Source organism: Pseudopipra pipra, chromosome 6 (assembly GCF_036250125.1).
Source record: "Pseudopipra pipra isolate bDixPip1 chromosome 6, bDixPip1.hap1, whole genome shotgun sequence".
NCBI lineage: Eukaryota > Metazoa > Chordata > Aves > Passeriformes > Pipridae > Pseudopipra > Pseudopipra pipra.
Window position 1 is genome coordinate 19069202 of NC_087554.1, and position 15151 is coordinate 19084352.

Here is a 15151-nt window from a genome sequence, read left to right on the forward strand (position 1 = left end):
ATTACAAGCCCTGCAAAGCCATTTGAAGAGCAGCTGCAATGTTTCTGATTTCCAATGTGTTGCTCACATGGGACAGATTGTATAAAAAGAGACAGATTTTAGCTGAACTTGTAGAAAAATACTAAACAATGGAAGATGCTGCAGGAGCTTATTTAGTAATAGACATTCCCAAAATTTTAGCAAGAGCAGAAAACTCACTGTGAAAAGGACCTTGCATAATCAATTTAGGTTACTGATGAAGATGCATTATAACTGTCCTGCTGGGTCAAGACGGATCTCCAACTAACTACTGTAGTCAGAAATAGATCCTTTAAAAACAATATCAGAAGTGGGGTAGTCCAAAGAGGTCTTTCCCCCAGCATATGGCTGTAATTTCTGGCAATCAACTGCTCAGTATCTTCGCAATTCCAAAGGTGGTGTGTTCAACAGCTGGGGAGGTATACAGGGAGGCAATTATTTATCATGTGTTGAGACGTGACAAATAGTCATCCAATGACTAAAGACAACACAGAAATTTTATCAGGAAGCAGTTTCTAAAAAGGAGAAAGTGCATTTTTGCACTGTATTTATTTGAATTGTGGAAGACACCGGCATAGGTTGTTGTGGAGGCAAAAATTAGAAATTAGGTCAAAAGCAGTTAGAATTATGGAGGATACATCCCATTGTCCATTTTTTCCATCTCATTTTTCATCTCCTCTTCTATCTGAAGTATTTCATGGAATCTATTTCAGTTCTGCCATTTACCCTCCAAGATGATCAGTATTGGACGTAAGTCGAAAGATGTGGCCACAGAGACAGTACCTGATTTTCCACTGTTTTCAATTCCTTTACTCAGAAGTTTTAACACTGTCTATTTGACCAGCTGCAAGATGATATTTTCAGAGAACAATCACAACAGCTAAATGCTCTTTCTGAAGTAACAATAAGTTACTTAAAGCCCTTCATTCTATATATGTTTCTTTTCTTCACGTTCATCACTTTGAACTTGGGTGGATATTCTATTAAAATAAAGCAAAACGACGCCCAACCACTACATATGCTAGTAACATTAAAAAAATGAAAACCAAAGTAGTTTTAGAACTCCATTATAAAAATTAAAACTTAAGATGCAAAAAATGTAAAATAAACAGCCAGGGGTTTTTTATACTTCAAATACTGCTTCCTGATTTTAGAAGCTACAGTCAAAGGAATGCACGCTTTCTGAAATTTTTTTTAAAATATCAGATAATGCTTCTTTGAACCAGCCAGGGTCTACAATCTTTTCCTTTTAATACAGATACATTAGTATTTATTATGTCTGCCATGGCAAATCTGGTCTTTTGATTTGTATTATAGCAAGTACTTGTGGCCTTACTAATATAAGTTTGGTTCCAATCCTTTTTCAAGCCCACATGTGAATCTGTAGAAGGTATAAAAACACTAATAATTTTACCAGCAAATTAAAGTTATGCAGATGTACCTAAATAATTAATTTCTGTGAAAAGCTCATGAATTTTCTGATTTAAAAAATAACCTCTTCATAATTCCTCATAAATAAATATTACGCCATTCCCATTAGTGACAAATGTAGCAATCCCAAATTTACGGCATATCACATAATGTTACTATTTTGCAGCACTAACTTTTATACTACTTCAAACTTTGGGAATAAATGTGATTTCTTTAGCTGTTTCCCCCGAGGAACTTCAGTTTGAAAAGCACATGCACCATCATAATCATACATAGTAATATCACTCCAGTCCACTGTTAAACTTGCATCTGGTCTCACATATAATCTGAATCCTGCTTTTATATAGGATCAGGTCCCTTGAACTGTGTAAGAACAGGCTGATGGCAGGCCAGGCCATGGGCAGAGCCTGTTCTCTCTTTTACTGATAGTAGCGTATGACCAACAAACTGAGCTGCCCATAGGCGGATGCATCCATATATCAGTGCCTTGAGAGGTCAGACCCAGAGAAGCCTTGTAATTCTCAGTGTTAAAGTCAAGAGAAAGAACACAAAGATCAGAAAAAAACTCAGTGCCATCCCCAAAACAAAACCTGTTAATGACAGCAACTCTGAGATCTGACATGCCTGAATGCTGCATTTTTAATCCAAGTTCCTTCAGGCAAACTCAAAACCAGACAAAATAACATGATCCAAAGTAATAAAATTAAATGGGAGAGTATTTTAAAAAAAAGTTCTGAAACATTTTCAGTAATTTGCACATTTGAAATTATTTTACCTTTTCTTCCAGTGCCACTGGTGTTCTGCATCATTTCCCATCCCCCTTCTACAGACATCTTAATTTAGCTGTCCCAGCCGTTCATCTCCATTTATCTTGAATTACAGGTGCTCATAGTGCAATTTGTTATTTAACTGCTCCATGTCCTGCTAAAACAACAGTTAAGAATACAATCTTCAAGAGAATAAAACTAAAACAAACCCAAGAGATTCTGAGCATTTCACAATTAATAACAAAAAGTATTTTGTCCACTGTAGCAGCAGAAGTCCACACTCAAAAGGGCTTAAACGTATAACAGGACATGAAGTAGTAGAGCCTAGAAGAGCTTAATGAAAGTATAACTGAATACAGTTCCCAAGCAGATCACGAAAAGGTGAGGGATTTGATATGGCAGAATCTACATATTTGAAGAAAAAAAAAAGTTATTTACTGAACAAAAAGAACAGTCATTTCCTAGGTGGTAGAAGTAAGTTGAATGTGTGTTAGAGAAAACATTGCCATTGGGGTAGCATGGGATAAAAGGTTAAAGTCGACATTTAATATATTTCACTGTCAGAAAACATTGGCTTGTAAAAGCAGTCCGAAAGGAAAATAGTAGGCAAGCATGAAAATCATTATCAGGATTCAACAACTACAGAAGACAGGTGCAGAGCAAGGATAGCACAGGCCTCACATACAGGCCACAGGGAGAGCTGAAGATATACAATTAACTAATTACTGTCTGCTAAAAACTATGAGTAGGCAATATGAGTCTTGCTGACAGCAGGTACATCCCCAAAACATCCTCGTACCACAGAGGGCTGGTCAAGGACCACACCTAGCCCTTTCTGCAAGAAGTTAAACAAAACTTAAAGCCTGTAAGCTCGGCACTGTAAAGTCTCTTCAGCCCTTCAAGAGAAGTTGAGGAGGCAACACAGAGGAGCCACATTCTCTCAGCACAAAATACCTGGGGATACCCTCTAAAACTTGCACCTGCTGCCGAGGACTATTTATTCATCAACTTTTTTCTCCTCAGAGCTCCACCAAAACATAAAATTTAAACGTGCTGTTAAACCAGATTTATTGCCAACACTGACATAAACAGAGACTTTCGGTCTCAGCCCTCAGATGCTTTCCACCCGTGCATAGGCTGGATTGCTACAGTGATGCACATGCTTTGGTGGGGTCTTCAAGCCCTGGGATGCACTGGAGGTGTCCCACACCAGCCAGCGTGTCCTGCTCCAGCCAGCTCGTCGCACACTAGCCAGTAAGTCCCGCAGTGCTCACCGTGGTCACCACAACGGCCTTTGTTAACGCCCCTAAAACCAGCTGCACAAGCCCTGGGTAAGGAGGGTAAGCCGGACTCCACGTTACTCCAGTCCCCACGCCCACCACACGACCCCAGACACCTCCGGGCTCCCACTGCTCCCTCCGTCCCACGGGCTAGAAGCACGACCCCTCCACACGGGCCTGCCTCCTGGTGGCGGGGCCGGGCCGGCTCCTACCTGTCGGCTGGGCCGCGGGGAGAAGGGAGAGGGCAGGAGGGAGACAACGGGAGCGCCGCCCGTCGCCCGGCAACGCCCGCGGCCCCGGCACAGGGACCGGCCCCCGGCTCCGCCCATCCATCCTCCCCATCGCCGCCGGCCCCGCCCGCTCCCGGGAGAGGAGCCGGAATGGAGCAAGGGCATCCTTCCGAGGCACGAACGCTTCCCGGCTGGGACTAGCAGAGCAGGGTGCTTGCAGGGGGAAGAGTGGACATGCAAACAGCGGGAGCAAAGTGGGCAGAGAAGGGCTGGGCACGGCATCCCATTTTCACGGGACGGGAAATGCAGCAGGACCTTGTGTGGGATTTGGGTGGCAGGTGATCACACGGCTGCAGGAGTCAGTGTGACGGTAGGAGGGGTTGGGGACATCTCTGTTCCCAACAACATCCGAAACCTTTGCTGTCCGATGAATAACTAATGACACCACTATGCACAAATGTGATTCCACATGCCTGCAGTGTGTTGAGGACCGAAAAATACAGCTTGTGGTGTGTAACAAGGCTGGTTTCACCAAAGTATTTTGCATTTAAAAAAACCCTAAGAAACAAACAGATTAAAAGATTACATTTCCAGACCAGAGTTGACACCAGATTAGACACTTAAGAATTAAGTTTATCATAATCTGGATCCAACGGGACGTGGTTCAACTTTTATTGGTGACATGATCAAACATCTGTCAGTGGAGGAGTGCAACCCCAGTGCAGCTCCATGAGCAGCAATGTGCTATTCTTTCACCCTTCACCATCTCCTGGTTGGAGATTGCCACAGCATCATCATATTCCTTTTTCACTATTCAACCTCAACATGAATTGAATCATAGAATGGCCTGGGTTGGAAGAAACCTTAAAAATCATCTAGTTCCAACACTCTTGCCATGGGGAGGGACACCTCCTTCTAGACCAAGTTGCTCAATGCCCCATCCAATCCGGCTTTGAAAAAAGTACTTACTAATTTCTGGGGGAAATTTTCTGGGACATCAGAAATTCAGAGTTCAGGATTACCTTCCTGTGGTTTAATGAGTTACCATGCACATGCAGAGCCATCTGAACTGACCATGTTAATAGCCTTTCCACTCTAAAACAAACATGTTTGCTTTCCCTTAATATAATTTATTTTAAAAAGCAAGGGACTAAAGCACAATGCAGTCAGTTTTCACAGCTCCACTGAGAGGCAGTAATTCATTAAACCAGGTTAATTTAATCATTGAGACTCATCTGTCCATAAATTAAATTTGCCTGTTTGAACACAGGCATCACCTGATCTTTTAGACTCACCACAATATATTTATTCAGAACATTGCTCTTACCATTCTCACCTGCACTTAGAAGAAATCCACATTTCCACATTTAGATATAGGATTCATAAATCAGGGACCTAGGAAAATGAGATTATACCCTCAGTGGTCCCACATCAAAAGCCTGCTTTTTCAGGGGCTTACATTCGGGATGGTACCCAGCATTTTCTAGGAAGAAGCCCTTAGCAGAGTTTCTCTTGAGGGCAGGAAGGTACGAGTTCTGGAGGGAATACACAGAGTCCTGCCTGCCATTTAGAAGAGGTTGGGGTTTTGCATACCCTAGTTGCATGCACTCACCCCCTCACACCTCTGGTATATACTGTACCTTTGTGAGGATGTTGGAGAGTAGCAGCTGCTGGTGGATTGCGTCGGCATTTCCTCTGCAACAACATTAAATTTACTCTAGCATTTGGAAAACACTTAGACCATAGGCCAGGAAATGTGTTGACTCCCCTCTTGCAGGGTCCGACGGTCAATTAACATCAGAGAAAACCACGAGGGGCCTGATTTTCCAAGGTGATGAATGCACTCAGCTCCACCTGGTGTCATTGCAATCCAGCTGCCCATCTTCACAGGAAGGAAGGCAATGGGCCTTGACGTGCTCCAGGAAGGTAGTGTGATTCATTGAAAACAATACTGAATCACGCATCTGCCCCTTGAATTTTATTCCCAGCTATGACATTTATTTTCTAGGTAACTAGCTCAAGTCACCTTGACACGCTTTCTCAACACACTGCTTCTTGGGATACACTTCCCAAAGATTATCTACAGAGTACATGTATTGTGTATGCACACGTCTGCATGGTGGTTTTCTTCTTTTCCCTGCTTTGCTGGAGATAATCTTGTTATAGCCAATGCTGCCTGAACTACTTGAAACCAATCAAAGAAGAAATGCATCTTTCCATCACTGAGCAAGAGAAAAACGTGGCACAATTTCAGGGTAGATACAGAAGCTTTATGTCTGTCCTGTTCAGAGTTACTGTAATTGTGCTGGCATGATTCCCAGAGCTGAGCTAAGGTCAGTGAGAAACCTGTAAATTAATTACTGTGGAGCCGATGTGATCTCTATCCAGGAATCACACTGCACATTTATGAAGCTTTATAGGAAAGAAAAGTTATGTTTCGGTTTTGCCAAGAAATGTTTAAAATTTTAAAATCTTGATATTGACAATTAGCACACTCTGAACCTATTTGGAGATGTTGGACTCAATTCTGGTCTCACCATCATAGGAACTCCATAAAATGGGTTAGTCTGAATTAATTATATCGGTGCTACCCAAATGAACAGGAATTGGGTAAAGCCTTCTCTGAAACCGAGCCTGGATGAGCACTCTTTCCTTTGGGTGTCTTATCTTACAAAGAAGAGATTTGTCCGTCCTTCTGGTTTTATCCAGTCACTGGCAACATCCAGTCAACCCAGTCTCTAATTAATATTATTAATTAGTAGCTAATCGCTGTTGCTACTTGCATTAATAGCTAATCGCTGTTGCTACTTGCATTATTAACATTTAGGAATCCCACTGTACTACAGCCCAGAAACACAGAAGCAGAAAGGACTTTCTGGTCAGAGGAAATAGTTTTCTGCTATTGCAGGTAACCACATCAGAGTCATTTAGATACCTGTCAGTGTCTTCCTCCTTATTCTGAAAGACTGGTCCAAAGCCTCTCTCTGAAGACTACAGACCTTCTAATTTATAGGCTAAAGTTATTTATTGCCAAACTATACCTACTCATTCTCCTGCCATATTATTTTTCACCTTAAAATAACTCTTCCTCTCCGATGTTTGATATATTTATAGGGCCCACTGTCATCTCCTCTCAACACTTCTTTTGCGGAGTCATACAAACCAAGCTCAAAATTTCTTGTCATTAAAGAAGGCTCAATTTTTTTTGGTATATCCTGGGGTCACGTTATCAAGTTCATATCAAACTGGTTGCTCATAATCACTGACTATTAAGATGGGGTTCCTCTCTTTCTTTGTCCTCCCTGATTGTAAAGGCAAATGGAATGGAAGTTCCCACTGTAGTAAAAGGTTTTGTAAGTATGTGACCCTGCACTGTGTACCACTTCATTTTATTCAATTCCTATTACCCCATCCCCTTCTTCCTATCTTGCTTTGATGACATCCCTTAGTAATTAGCAAATGTTACTAGCATGCTTCTGTCTTTTCCAAATGGCGCTAACAGAAATTAAAATTAGTATTGTCCATAAGAACCTCCACTACAAACTATCTTTTTGCCTGACAGTTGTCCTTGCAGCATGATCTCTCACCCCCATTAGCCAGCTCTGTAATCACTTTTTGTCTTGTGAGAATCCCTTTTCCAGCACAACTACCAAATTCATAGAATCATAGAATAGTTTGAGTTGGAAGGGACCTTTTAAAGGTTATCTAGTTCGAGTAGATAATACAGATCAAGGCTATTCATCCCCATTTTATACAACAAGACAAAAATCAAAACTAATTTGAGATTAAGTGGAGAATTCATACTATGGCACTGCCACCCCCATCCAGACTGCAGCTCTGCTGGAAAATTCTCCCATCTTCTTGTATTACACAATAAGGAGAACACTCACTACTTTGGCAATTCTTCTCTCAGTTAAGAACCAACAACTACCATAGTATTAAAAAAAAAAAAAATCAGCTCAGGTCAGCAGAAAGAGCTTTGAAGTCTCGACTGTGGCATTAACTTCATGATTTCATGTGAGTGAAGTCACTCTGTGCAGGAGATGATGTAAGAACAGTTTCAACCACAGCAAGTGTTTAGAACTTCATCCTTAGCATCGATGAATGAGGCTGGGAGGGAATAACAACTGATCCAAAGATCCGGAGGATGACAGGAGTCTGCGAATTGAATTTATTTTGCTGTCACTGCACCTGGCATGGAAAGAAAGGGCAATGAGAGAACCCAGTTAAAAAAACATCTTCTCTGACTCAATGAATCTGGCCATTTGTTTTTGCTCCTTTTCACAGGCTTATGTGCATTCATAAACTGCAATCAGAAAGGAAATCTTCATCAGGCAACATATGGCATTTTGTACAAAGCAGTATCTTTTCAAGCTGAACTAGACCTGTAAAAACTTTTGCTAGCAGTTTTTATAGAGTATTCTAACTCACACTGAAAGATGGGTGATCATAGTTTTACTTTGCCCTTGCTTCTGTCACCAAAGTCGCACAGAAACCATGTGTGACATCTGGGGATCTGACCATGCACTTCAGGGGTCTTGAGCTACGTGCTGAGTGACAGAACCTGTCTCCTCTCACTGTTGTATGCTCACTCAAGGAAAATGAACACTTTTCTTGGCTCAGTAGATTTTTGGGGTACTAAAAGGCAATAAAACCAGCAAATGGCACCTTCTCATGGTGAAGAGTCTCTTAGAGAAAAGGTAAGCTTAAGACAGGCTTCAGTTGTGTTGGGATATCTCATTAGCTTAAGCCCTAATTCAGCTCTGCTGGGAGAGAAGAACTCTGATGGAATTCCACTTACTTTCAAGCAATAGCAGGTACAGATGACACACCAGAGAGCTTTTTCCTTCCTTTGTACCATTGCTTTAGAAAAGCAGGCTTTGGTTCATGACCAAGTGATTCTACTCAGAAGTAGCTGCATTACTGTGCAGTCAAGATGATTGATTGGGATGAAAGACATGAGGTAGTAAAGGTGAGATAGGGCACTATATTAATATTTGAGCCACTGAACCAGAATTTCCTAAGTCCATAAGGGCTTATTTCCTAATTCTGTCTTAATTTTAATGAAAAGTTGTAAATAAATAAATAAATAAATAAATGTAAGACTTTTCTCCCTTCCCATTTTTACAGGAAAAAGGAAACAAAAGCTTTCTTGCCTGAAAAAAATATTGAGAGCCAGAAAAATATGTTTGCACTCCCTTTTTTTTATCATTCCTGACTCAAGATGAATCAACGGTAACTTGAAATGCCCGTGTATAAATTATTACTGTTTTGTGTCTCTGTTCAAGGCCCTCTATCTTTCTCAGTTTCTTTTGGGTCAAACTATTTCCTGGTTTTGGAAAGCACAAGGATGCTATCTGCACACATCTGCTTTTCCAGGGTCTGGTATCCTGTCCTACTGTATGGGACAAGTCCAAAGTTGCTCTACAGCTGCCAGATGGTAATTTTTACTAAAGAATTGGTAGGTACAAAACCTGACATTGTTACAACCATCGTACTACTACAGGGGTTTCATTCAGTCTAGGGGCATTACAGTGCTTGGTGTGGTAGAAATCCTCTGTAGGAGAAGGTCTTGCTGAGAGGTCTTAAAAATGGCAGGATTAAAAGAAAAATATAAAAGGAAGAGCGTTGGCTATGGGACTAGTGCCCCTGGGACACAGAAGATCTCTTGATGATGCTATTTATAACCCACACCTGGTCCACATTGTTGGTGGTCCTTGCATTTCTTCTGGGATGAATTCCATAGTCAATGATTGAGTTACAAGTTTGTTTTTGACAATAAACTAAGAGGAAAATAAATTGATGTTAGAAAGGAATTAAGGTTCAATGACCTTGTCCACAGTTTTTCAGGAGCATCACTTATTCTTTACATCACTTGTTGCAGTGTAAAGGAACCTGTGGCCCCACTATGCTTTTTAGGTCTGTTTTTACAACCAAGCTTTTAAATTCATCCAGCTGTTAAATTCATCTAGTTGTCTTCAGACAGGGGAACCAACAGCTTTCCAATGTGTACTTGCTTTTGTGCCAATGCAAAGCCACAACAAAATGTTTCCAAATCAGAAAGGGATCTATTTATTTTCACTTCCCATCAGTGTAAATGGCAAGATATGATGTGAAGCAGTGGAGAAATTGGGGCTTTAAAAAAATTAATCAGGTCAAAGCACCAGTTTGCATGCTATTACACCACTAGTTTGCATATACTTTGCACAGTTCAAAGCTTACTCTGAATGCAACTCATGTACACCAAGGCTTTCAGCCATCACAGCAACAGCACTGCTGTGAGCCACGCTACAGACAACAGCTCTGGCAAAAGTCCTTCACAAATCCCTGTCCAACAGGAGAGGAATAAGGTGGCTGGAGTGCAGTCTGCAGTGGTGGAGGGAGGAGATCAGCAGGTAGATAAGAGGTCAGGCAGTTCTGAAGACTGGAACAAACACTGCAAACCCACTGCATCCCTGTGCACAGCCATGTAGTCCTAGGGCCAGTATTAATAGCTTAGAAGACATGGCTCTCTGTCTTAACATGCTAAGAGCCAAAGTGCTCCTTATGCCTTAAGTGCCTTATGCACTCCCAACGCTCCCAGGGGTGTTTCAGCTCCATGGTATACTAGGTGATTTGTGCTCACTTCTGGCTCAGCATCAGTGAACAAACTAAGAAAAGGCAAAAATGGTCCTATCTGCTCTGTCAAAGGAACCCTTGACCCTACACATCTGCTTCTGCTGCAGGCAGTGTGGAGTTGAGTTCCGCAAATACTATACAGGAATGAAAAGTGATGCAACACACTACTGTACTGTACTGGATTTTCCTTAAAATGGAAGGGGCTCATGTAAGGGGCTATTCCATGAATAGCCTCTTCAGAAAGCCTTGGGATTCACCTGTATTTGGGTCATTGTCATGTGTAACTTCCTCTAGACTACTGGAAGGAATCCTATCCTCACAGAGAGGGAAGTAAGTTTCGCTCAAATGACAGGAGAGACCTGATTTCCTAATACTCTCTTTACAGTCCTGGCTCTGAATTTGAATAATGCGTGCTTAGAAAAAGGACTATGTACTTACGTTCCAGCAGCTAAGTTAGGTTAGTGATAAGAAGAGATGGATTATTGGTACACTTCTGTACATTTTATGCACTGTCTAGAAGTTTCAGTAAAATTCAGCTCTATTACCTAACTCAGCATGCTGGCTGAGTCCCAGACAGATGCTCAGGTAGTGTTTACAAGTATTAAAAACTATAAAACACATCCCAGGGCACACGAATCTCACACCTACCTCAAATGCCTTGCTTGACAGGTTGTTTTCAAGGCTGGATCTGTCAGCAGCCCCACTGGCCGGTGATGGCACATGGCAGCGAACATGGCATGTTGTTTTCTACCAGGGACTCCAGCTGTGCTTGTAGGCCAGCCCTTTGGCCATGAAAACCCACACTGTATCACTGTATGCTTGCACCTTTGGCTCAGCACTCCATCCTAGTATCCTCTTTTCTTGTAACATCTTAGAAGAGACCCTGGGGTAAACCCTTATAGTGGCTTAATAGAAACTCCTAGTGCCAGAACTGCATGGTGTGCGTTTGGCTGAGCAAATCCCTTCAGCAGAAGACAGAAATTCAGAATAGGAATCCTCCTTTGACCACAAACTACTGTTATCTATAGGAGTCATGATGCTCCTGTAGTACTGTGACTCACCTTCATCCACTTCCTATAGTCTGAGCAGACCTTTCATTCCCAGACTCACCTACCATTCTTAGCAATGGAAATGGATCTTTGACAATCTCTGTTTCAATTTGGATCTGAACTTTTGGAAAACATAAAGGTGGCAAAACCAGTGCTGGATTTGCACCTGGGCTTTTCTAATATGATGGGTTGCAGAGGCTTGATCAATTAAAAAATATTGCTTCGGTGGGATGAGCAGAAGTTCATCCATTGCACTGGCATTAAAATGACTCAACTCTGCACAGTGTTTGGCTCCTGCTATTTTGTAGCAGAGGCCAATGTAGATGCTTATGTCTAAAATACTACCAAGCAATGTGACAAAATGTGTTTCCCCCACAACCACTCCTGACACATCACCACTGTCGGAACCTGTCTTCCTTGGATACACACAAGCCTCCCCTGTCCTGTCCTGCACTGATCACTCCCTATACCTTGCTCGGGATGTACTAACACAGGGACATTCATTAAAGACCGTTCCCAGTAATCTTGGGTACCAAACACAGGCAGCTAAGTTACCAGTTGATTACTCTGTGCAGTAACAAATCAGGTTACAAGTTAAGCTGGTGTTAAAAATACATTTCCTTCTCATCCTCCTTAGAAGTCAGTGGAAACATAAGTGTCTAGCACTCAACTATATATTCACTGTTTACTGGTTAACTCCTGTTTTGTGGAAGGCAGATTTTCCAGGTGTAGTTCACAACTTCCTTTTCTAGAGAACTGAACAGCAAGCAGCTGCCTACAGCTGTTTGCATGGGTCACTTCTTTCTTCCTTGACATACTTGCCTTACAATACAGAAGCAAGACACACAGCCCTTGGCAACCTGGAGAGTGAAATACAGAGATCTGGGTGCAGGTGGGCGGGTGGGGAAATAAATAAATAAATAACCAAACCATGGGTGTGATCTCAAACCTATTGAAGTCAAGGAAGGGATTTCAAACCATATCCGCTAGGTAGCCTACAAAGAGGTGCCAAACTAACTCTAAGCTATTGGGCTTTCCAAAACCTCTGCAAAGACCATACTTATAAAGCAGTGTTGTGTTGACAACAACCATTGTGATAACGCCTGGTCAGTGACCATTAATATACAATCCTTGTTCCAGCAGCATGCTTGGCTGCAGCAAGAGTTCAGTGAAACTGTTGACTGCTGCATGTGATGAGTACAAGATCTTGAAACACGGAACAAACCCTGTTTGTTCCACAGTCAACATCCCAGCAAGGGCAGTTCCCACATCACTACCATACCACGTACCTTCTTGTTTGTGATCGCACGCTTGAATTGCTTCCTCACTGCTTATACAACAGCTATCTAGGAAATATGTTCAAGGAGTATCCTAGCACTCTAAGCACAACTTTCTGATATGCCCAACTTTTAACCAAGATGTTAGACAAACAACTGCTGAGGAACACAGGTCCCTGTGACCACCCTACCCTGCTGCTAAGTCTGGAAGCCTTCCTGCTGTGTGGCATGGTGCATGGCCAACTCCCAGATACATGGGAACCAGTGCTGCTTCTTCTGAAGGCACACTCCTCATCAGTGTAATGGACAGGACCAGGGAGCAGAATCGACAGAAGACTTGGGGGCTCTGATAGCTGATCAAGATAGCCAGGTACTAGGGCTAATGACAAAGCTCTGTCTGGATGGAGAGAGAAAGGAGAGAACATAAATTAAAAGCAGGAATTAGGCTGAGGAATATTTCAACTATGATCCCTGAAATGCCACAGGTAAGGAAAGATCTTAGAGTAGGAAATGTCTCCATCTTGAACACAGCAATACCTGAGTACCTTTCATCTAGCAATTTCATAAAACTGTTTATGAAGGTACTTTATATCTTCTCTGCTGCAGCATAATATCTGCTTAAGCCTGACATTTTAAAATACCTCTGCCACATGGAGATGGGCAGGTGACTCAGTACAAACATGCAGACCTCAGCTTGGCTCTTTCATAGGTGCTGTCATATCACAGTCTGGCTTCTGAAATCAACAGCTATTATATGCTTCTGGAAAAAAGCATGCCAGCCAGAGGGCAAATCTGCCTGCATAGTCACTGCACCTGGCATTACAGCTTATGTTACCATCCACTCTATCTATAGGTACCAACCATCTACGAATGGAGCAGCCCAGGGGCCTGGAACATCCCTGAGGAACTGTGGGCTTGGGATGGGACGTGCTGCTTGCTGCTGTACCAAAGCCAGCTGAATGACGTCTCAGAACAAGGTGCAATTTTTGTGTCAACAATGGGATCATTAATATGAGCGTCTGCAGGCTTCAGATCAAATCCCTTTCTTAGAACAATGCAAAGGGAGTAAGGAGGTATTTTTTGTTGAGCCTAAAGCTGAGCTCCCCTGCTCTGGACTGCAGCAAACAGACAGGGGTAAGTGCGTGCGGACAGAAAGGTCTTTGCTCTCTAAGCCTGCCTGGCTCCTTGCCCAAGCTTCAAATGCAGCCTGTGAGGGTTTGACTCGAGACAATTTGATGGATACTGTGTGGGTGCTGGAGGCAAGAGAAGCCAAGAAAATGAAATATCTGTCTGTCAGTTGTTCTATTTCCTCAGATATTTAATGCAAACCCTTCACTTCTGGAAATAAACTCTGCATGCTACTATAGATAGGGTATGGATTTTAAGTGTGATACTGAGAAAAGGGCGCAACACATAAACCAAAACTGAAGAGTTTTTCATCTACAGATCCTGTTCCATTCATTACATGTGGTAATAACATCCATGTGATAAATTAATTTTTTTCTGCAAACAGAAAATAGCAATCCCCATTAATCCCATTCTTTGACCTCCTCTGCAATATGCCTGAGCCTTTACTACTCGCATAGCTTTTACCTTTACCAAGTGCCTTAAGCCCTCTGAATTTTGATCATTGATTGCCTACAACTGCAGTGATTAAACTAAAGCCTGAGCCATCCCCATTACCAAAAGCTCACCACTCACCTTTTCTGCAAATCAGATTTCAACAGTATTCCTCTCCTATTCCCCCTTGTCTGACTCTGACTGAAAAAGATATGCAGGATCATTTCCCAGGGTTAATTTTTAATCATGTCCTCACTACTGCAGCGAATGAAGTAATTTATTATCCAGCAGGCAGCATGCTAACATACTAGGAAATAACAAATGCTAAAGGAGGTGACTCAGGCATAAGCAATCAGGTGGAGCTTTACATTCCCACCTGCTGGATGGCTCAGCACAAAGAGCCAAGCATGGCGTTTCAGTTTACTCTGCTTGCGTCTCCATCCAGGGGACACCTGGACTCAAGCCACACTGCCAGTGAGGTTTATTTGCTTCATAGTCATGTGCAAAGCATGTACATAAACAGAGGCTGTGCAGCCAGCCCTCCCTCTGCCTGGGCACTCTTTTCCTCTAATGAAGGAGGTTAGTATTCCTCCTAGGCGGTCATCCTTGCTGCAGGAATGTGTCAGCCCAGGCAGTTTGGCCCTAAATAACGTTTTGTGATCTCAGGCAGACTGAAGCACAGCTTACCCACCTGTAAAACAGGTTTAATGGTAGTTGGCTTTTTTCTAGAAAAGCTGGGAGGATTACTTCATGTCTGAGATCTCTAGATGAGAACTGCTTAGTGGCAGAGAGCTTTTTAAAATAACAGCTCAAAATTAGGTCCAGAGCAGGTTGGCAGCCCTGTGAGCAGGTAGAAATAACTACAGAAGCTGCACTGTTCTTGTCTCATTACCCAAGAGTCTCAGAAAGGCTGGGATGCAG

At 42.4% G+C, this 15151-nt stretch overlaps 1 protein-coding gene across 11 annotated transcripts in view; it reads right to left on the reverse strand.

Moving 5' to 3' along the window:
* LRRC56 (leucine rich repeat containing 56) overlaps nucleotides 1-15151 on the reverse strand; it is a 94830-nt gene that overhangs the window by 70544 nt on the left and 9135 nt on the right. For 3 of the 11 annotated variants that reach the window (XM_064657676.1, XM_064657675.1, XM_064657677.1), the window contains exons 1-2: nucleotides 3709-3812; nucleotides 2225-2373 (exon numbers count right to left, since the gene is read on the reverse strand). The exons of 1 other annotated variant lie outside the window; for it this stretch is intronic. The gene's annotated coding sequence lies outside the window, so the exon portion shown is untranslated. Of the gene's footprint in view, nucleotides 1-2224; nucleotides 2374-3612; nucleotides 3634-3708; nucleotides 3813-5366; nucleotides 7918-15151 lie in introns of those variants that run through there. 7 more of the 11 variants (XM_064657668.1, XM_064657666.1, XM_064657667.1 and 4 more) reach the window with 7 other exon arrangements.